Source organism: Biomphalaria glabrata, chromosome 15, assembly GCF_947242115.1.
Source record: "Biomphalaria glabrata chromosome 15, xgBioGlab47.1, whole genome shotgun sequence".
Classification (NCBI taxonomy): Eukaryota; Metazoa; Mollusca; class Gastropoda; family Planorbidae; genus Biomphalaria; species Biomphalaria glabrata.
This window is the reverse complement of record NC_074725.1, coordinates 32251360-32259449: the sequence shown is the minus strand read 5'-3', so window position 1 is coordinate 32259449 and position 8090 is coordinate 32251360.

The window sequence follows — 8090 nt, the reverse complement described above, 5'->3', positions numbered from 1 at the left end:
TTAGGTTTTATTGGATCATAATATGTTGGTCTTTACTGTGTGCGACACTTGAGTTAATAAGTTATTCTTTAAAAAAAAAAACAACAGACGGCATAAAAAGCAGAATCGGTGTAGTTTCATTGTTGACTGTAGAATTTCTGCATTTCAAAGAAAATAGTGAAATAAAGTTAGTAATGTTCCTCATTCAGACCATGCGGTCTATAAGACAGATAAAGTCACATTCCTAGTCCAATATGCTAGGACAAATTTGTACAAATACTCCTTCTTCCCTAGTGCTATTAGAGCATGGAATGGGCTGCCTGAGCTAGCCAGGAAAACCAGTGACTTGGAAGAATTTAAGTCATTGGTTAATATGCATGACTAAATGCATGACTAAATGCATGACGCGTAGGACGTAATCATCTTCTTTTTTGAAGTAACTCTGTATTATATAAGATAAGATAAGATGATGTTAAGGTCATCAGTTTCTTTGGCCAACTGTTAACGAACAGGGTGTCATGTGGCCAGCACAACGATCAACCGCCTTTACTTTCCCCAACTAAAGTCAGGTACTCATTATTGTTGGGTGAACTCAGGGGCGTCCTAAAAATCTCAAAATTAAAATCCCAGTCTTCCCCGAGATTCAAGCCCAGGACCTTCAGGTTCGGAAGCCAAGAGCCCATTCAGTCATCGTGGCCCCAAAGAAGATAGATATTTAATAATATTAAAGTTCCCCTTTCAGACCTTGCAATCTATATGGCAGAGAATATAACGGCCATCTGTTTCTATGGTCGACGGTTATCGAGGGTGTCATGTGACCAGCACAACGACCAACCGCCGTTTTTTTTCCCAACTAATATCAGGTACCCATTGTAGCTTGGCGGGATCAGGGGTTTCCCCATGAATCCCGAAATCAAATTCAAAATCCCAGTCTTCAACAAGATTCGAACCCCGAGACTCCTCGGTTCGGAAGCCTTGTGCTAAATCACTCAGCCACAGCTTTTGTAATATTACATTGTTCAAATGTAACTTGTGTAAGCTGAAACGTCAGGGACCATTCTCGACGGTAAGATGGGCTCTTGAGACAGAAGCCCAACCTGTGACAGCAGATGTGTATCTAGGATTTAGCTTTTTAGTCACATTAGAACTTGCAAAGGGAAATAATAATCTCTAGACGTAGAATACCATACCATAGATGTTTGAATGATGTAAATAGAATATTTACCGCATCGGTGTTCCAGTAGGACATATACTTCTTACTAGAAGTTTCTAAAACCTTTCATTGTGTGGTATGTTTATTAGTGTGTTTTACTTTCTTCTTTGTACGCAGTGTACTTGTATGTTCTTTGTATAGAATGTACTTGTATGTTCTTTGTATAGCGTGTACTTGTGTGTTCTTTGTATAGAATGTACTTGTGTGTTCTTTGTATAGAATGTACTTGTGTGTTCTTTGTATAGAGTGTACTTGTATGTTCTTTGTATAGAATGTACTTGTATGTTCTTTGTATAGAATGTACTTGTATGTTCTTTGTATAGAATGTACTTGTATGTTCTTTGTATAGAGTGTACTTGTATGTTCTTTGTATAGAATGTACTTGTATGTTCTTTGTATAGAATGTACTTGTATGTTCTTTGTATAGCGTGTACTTGTGTGTTCTTTGTATAGAATGTACTTGTGTGTTCTTTGTATAGAATGTACTTGTGTGTTCTTTGTATAGAGTGTACTTGTATGTTCTTTGTATAGAATGTACTTGTATGTTCTTTGTATAGAATGTACTTGTATGTTCTTTGTATAGAATGTACTTGTATGTTCTTTGTATAGAGTGTACTTGTATGTTCTTTGTATAGAGTGTACTTGTGTGTTCTTTGTATAGAGTGTACTTGTGTGTTCTTTGTATAGAGTGTACTTGTGTGTTCTTTGTATAGAGTGTACTTGTATGTTCTTTGTATAGAATGTACTTGTATGTCCTTTGTATAGAGTGTAATTGTATGTTCTTTGTATAGCGTGTACTTGTATGTTCTTTGTATAGAATGTACTTGTATGTTCTTTGTATAGAATGTACTTGTATGTTCTTTGTATAGAATGTACTTGTATGTTCTTTGTATAGAATGTACTTGTATGTTCTTTGTATAGAGTGTAATTGTATGTTCTTTGTATAGCGTGTACTTGTATGTTCTTTGTATAGAATGTACTTGTATGTTCTTTGTATAGAATGTACTTGTATGTTCTTTGTATAGCGTGTACTGATATGTTCTTTGTATAGCGTGTGCTTGTATGTTCTTTGTATAGCGTGTACTTGTATGTTCTTTGTATACAATGTATTTGTATGTTTTTTGTATAGAATGTACTTGCGTGTTCTTTGTATAGAGTGTACTTGTATGTTCTTTGTATAGAGTGTACTTGTATGTTCTTTGTATAGTGTCCATGTATGTTATCTGCATGAGGTGTTCTTGAATGTTCTTTGTATAAAGTTTACTTCTATGTTCTTTGTATATAGTGCACTTGTGTGTTCTTTGTATAGAGTGCACTTGTGTGTTCTTTGTATAAGTGTACATGTACGTTCTTTATATAGTGTCCATGTGTGTTATTTGCATGAAGTGTTCTTGCATATTCTTTGCATAGAGTGTAATTGTATGTTCTTTGTATAGAGTATAATTGTATGTTCTTTGTATAGAGTGTAATTGTATATTCTTTGTATAGAGTGTAATTGTATGTTCTTTGTATAGAGTGTACTTGTATGTCTTTGTATAGAGTGCACTTGTGTGTTCTTTGTATAAAATGTACTTGTATATTCTTTGTATAGGGTGCACTTGTGTGTTCTTTGTATAAAATGTACTTGTATATTCTTTGTATAGGGTGCACTTGTGTGTTCTTTGTATAAAATGTACTTGTATATTCTTTGTATAGGGTGCACTTGTGTGTTCTTTGTATAGAATGTACTTGTATATTCTTTGTGTAGGGTGCACTTGTGTGTTCTTTGTATAAAATGTACTTGTATATTCTTTGTGTAGGGTGCACTTGTGTGTTCTTTGTATAAAATGTACTTGTATATTCTTTGTGTAGGGTGCACTTGTGTGTTCTTTGTATAAAATGTACTTGTATATTCTTTGTGTAGGGTGCACTTGTGTGTTCTTTGTATAAAATGTACTTGTATATTCTTTGTATAGGGTGCACTTGTGTGTTCTTTGTATAAAATGCACTTGTATATTCTTTGTATAGGGTGCACTTGTGTGTTCTTTGTATAAAATGTACTTGTATATTCTTTGTGTAGGGTGCACTTGTGTGTTCTTTGTATAAAATGTACTTGTATATTCTTTGTGTAGGGTGCACTTGTGTGTTCTTTGTATAGAATGTACTTGTACGCTCTTAGTATGCAGTGTTCTTGTATGACATTTGAAAACTAGTATATCATATCATAGATCACATTACAAAACAGAATTAATCCTAGTCTCAACCTTTATATTACACCTCATTTAAACATGAATAATCGTAGATTAAATCTTAGACTTAATCATAGTTTTAGAGAGTCTCGAACACGGGACTATTCGAGATGACACTCGGGAGCGCATCGCAAGGCAGCGATAGTTGTAACACTAGACGTCGTCTTAGTTTTAATCATATACTTAACAAAGTTTTAATCATAAGATTTAAATATTAATATTAGCATTTATCAAGACGTTATTCTATATTACTGTTAAGATCTATAATAATTGAGCTTTGATATGCTGGGCAGATTAAAATTTCATTAATCTCTACTACCATATATAGCAGGATAGCAAAAATCTACAAGTATTAGGTAGTAGAAATGTTCAATGTATGAAAACTTTGTTGTTAAGTTAAGTATCTCTATGAAAACTTTTAAACATTGTCCATAGCGAAATATTATTTGTATTAAATGATTATATGCAAATTAAACTAAACTATAATAACAATAGAAAAATTAAGTAAAAATTAGTCAATAATTGGCAGTTTCCCATATGATGAAAGAAGGCTATAGATAACTTTGACGTTATAAGATTTATATTATAGTTGTGTTATGTAGTTAAACAAGTGGAATGAGAAACATGCATAAGAAGCTTGTGTTTTTACAATAACTTACGCGGCCCCTATGGGTCCATTATTCGGTGAACATTGCAGGTCGATATGCAAGTTTTGTTTTTCAGCACTACGAAAGTATGTGTGAAATCATATTGCAAATTATCTCCAATTAACTAGTAGGACATTTTTTTTTTTAAAGGAGCGTCTGTAATTTATAAGATAAGCGTGTCTAATCCAGGAAACCCTTTAAAATAATCTCAGATTAAATAACAAGAACAACAGATATCACAAAAACAAACAAACAAACAATAACAAACAAAATTCATTAAGAAATTCATGTTTGTTTTATTAAGACAATTCCGTTCTTTTATTTTACCGTATTTTATATTTTGATCATATACTACAGAACAAACATGCGTGGTGAATGGCTAACTAAAGAACTATATAATAAATAAATAGATGATTAAATAGATAAATAAATAAATAAATAAATAGATAATATAAATAAAAAGCTAAATAAAAAAAAACAGAAAAATAAATAAACAAATATACAGATAAATTTATATTTAAAAGTAGATACAGAAATAGATAAATACATTAATAAATACATTGAAAATAAATAGATAAATAAGTAAACAGATAACTAAATAAATTAATAGATTAATAAAGAAATGTATAGATAAATAATTAAAAAGATAAATAGATACATAATTAGATTTTAAAAAATAAATACATATATAAATACACAAACAAAACTGAATCACTTTTGAAATTATTTTATTTGAGAACATGGACATCAAATTATATATTTACATTTATTATACCACCCAGTTTTTTTTTTTATGATACATTATGGTACATGTTGATGTAACGAATTATATAACATTATATAACGAATTCAAATTCATTGAAAGATTATGTCAAATATTTCATAACATACTTTAAGTGTATATAACAGTCTATGTCAGTGGTTCTCAACCTTTTATGTACGGCGACCCCTTTTTACAATCCCCCAACTCTGTCGCAACCCCCCCCCCCACACACACACACACAGATACAGCAACAGAAGAATAGACAATAACAATCCATATTTTCGATGGTCTTAGGCGACCCCTGGCAAATCGTCATTCGACCCCCAAAGGGGTCGCGACACACAGGTTGAGAACCCCTGGTCTATGTAGTGTATTCAAGAGTCGCTCGGCCATCCATAGGATAGAAAGCGTACTAAATGACGTATTGGAAATGTTCATCCATGATGTAAGAAGCTAAAAATAGCAAGCTTTTTGGTGTATCCTGTGTCCAAAATCAAATAATTGTTACTGCATAGTTTGCTGTAATTCATGAGTGCCTATGTGCACATTTTAGCTTTGCAGAATCTGGTTTTTTTTTTGGTATTCTGTTTTTGAATTTTATCTAGTTGGCAATTTAAAAGTTCAATTCAGAGTCCTTGACCTCGTTTAGCTTACAATGAAAATCTCCAATAGGGAACAACATTCAGATCATATAACAGACATAATTTTACATTTTTAAATGGCAGTGTACAAAAACTAGTATCATCAGGGCCGGATTTAAGTATGTGGAGGTTTTAACCATTTTTCGAAAGCTATTATGAAGATCTATTTATGAATGAAAATACTAATATCTAAATGCATGCTAGATTTTAGAAGAAAAAAATAGAGTTCTTGTAAATTTAATCTCAATTTCCTTTTAAAAAATATTTAATATGCATATTTTAGTTTTCAAAAGTGAATATTTTTGAGTTTACGGAGGGTAAGGCCATTGGCAGACGCACAGTCGTAAATCCGGGACTGTATTTACTTATTCCAAGAATTCTAGAAGGGTAAACTTATTAATCATAACATTTTTGTGAACCGTAAAAATGCGAAAAAGAAAACTAAATTATTTGACCCGTAAAATTCGGTAATATATTTTTTTCTCTTTTGTGGAGGCCCCTTTCTTGTGGACACTTAAATCCGGCCCTGAGTGTCATTACCAATGCTGTTTATATCCATGCCTTCATCAAAGCTGGATTAGTAGCTGAAGGGTAAACGCGCATTGCTACCTATCATGGGGGCCCGAGTTTGAATCCAGACTTAAACTGATTTGTGCTTGATGAGCGCCTAAAGGCAGCACGGAAACCTTCTCCCAGATACCCCCTCCCCCTCAAAACAAAAGTTCACAAAAAAGATTACCCTAAGCAAAGGAAATAAAAAAAAATGGCCATACTCTGGCAAGACTACTTTACAAATAAATATATTCTGAGTCAGGTGTAGGAGCGTAGAGGCACTATTTACAATTTTATATCTGCGAAGGGGCGGATCTAACCCAAATATGCCAATGGTGGTCCATTTTTTTTTGGGGGGGGGGGCGAGATTAAAGAAGAAAGCGTTAAAAACATCGATTCTGGCGCCATTTCGCACTCATTAGTATAGAGAAAAGAAGCTGGCGTCAGATGACCACTGTTAAGAAACAGCTGGAAAGTTCTCTCCGAGATCATGGAAAACATTTGAGACCAACATAAAAAAAAACTATTGTCGAAGATTGTGACAGACAACGAAAACTTATGTAGCCCCAAGGCAGACAACGGCTTTGTCTGCATCAGTTTGTCAAAATATGTAGGTCACCAAAGGGGCTTTCGTGGTGATACTACACTTATCCTTAATCTTCTAAATCGAAGGCATTGGCTTATTATTATTATGTTAGAAATGAACGAGTAGTCATTCTCTGGCGCTGCCAGGGTCGAGTTTCGCTAAAGAGAAACAAAATTCATCGTAGTCCCTTTAACAGTTTCCACTGAGGAATTTTCTGGTGATGTGGCAGGTCTGCAGCAGTACCGCCCTCTGACAGGCAACGAAGATGTTCCTAGGAATGTTAAGGGCCTTGAAGGTGTCTGTGAGGTCAGTTGTTATTATCCCCTCGGTTGATATAACAATGGGGTATATTGTTATTTTGGACAATTTCCATAGACGCTTAATCTCCAAGCCTAGGTTCCCATATTTTCTTTGTTTTTCTATCTCAGTTTTTCGTAAATTATGAGACAGTGGTACGGCGATATCGATAATGGTAGCGGTTTTTTCTTTTTTATCGATGAACAGCAGATCCGGGCGATTGAAATCTACCGTTTTGTCGGTCAGAATAGGCCTATCCCAGTACAGCAGATGTTCAGTAGACTCGAGAACCTCTTGCGGAGAGTATTTATAATAAGGGGGAGTGTCCTTACCGATCAATTTGTACGTCAAAGCCAGGTGTTGGTGTATTAACTTTGCAACTTGGTTATGGCGACCTAGGTAGGCTGATTCTGATAGGGCTGGACATCCTGCCATAATGTGTTCAATCGACTCGCCCACATTTCCACATTTTCGGCATTTGTCGACAACATTGAGTTTCAGAATATGCTTCTCGTAATTTTTTGTCCTGATTACTCTGTCCTGTATTGCTGTAACAAAGCCTTCTGTTTCAGGGTAGAGATGACCTGCTTTGAGCCATGTTAAGGAAGCAGCCTTGTCGATGTTGTCCCCATGTAATGAAGCCGGAAATTTTCCGTGGAGTGTTTTTTCTTCCCATTGGCGAATCTCATGCCCTACGTCGTCCAAACCGATATTGACATCAGCATTGTGTAGGTTCAGAGGGGTTGCATCGGAGTCGTATTTCCGTAGGAAGGAAACTCATTTGTTGCTGGAGGCGAGCAGTTTTGAACGTATTTTTAAAACTTGCATCTTACACAATTTGAAGATGTTCTGCAATCCACGACCCCCATCCTTCCTGGGCAGGTATAACCTTATGGTGGAGGACTTGGGGTGTAGGCATCGAAACTTGGTTAGTAATTTTCTAGTGAGTCTGTCAATGTCATGTAGGTCGGTGTCAGTCCATTTGATCACACCGAACGTGTAAAGGAGCACAGGGACGGCCCAGCTGTTATTTGCAGTGATGAGATTACTGCCAGACAGTTTGGTGTTGAGGATTTTATTAACTCTTTGCTTATATTTGCCAAGAAAGTCCTCTTTTAATTTCTTATGGTTTATCTTGGCATTCTGGTTTATTCCAAGATATTTATAAATAGAGGCGGAGTTCA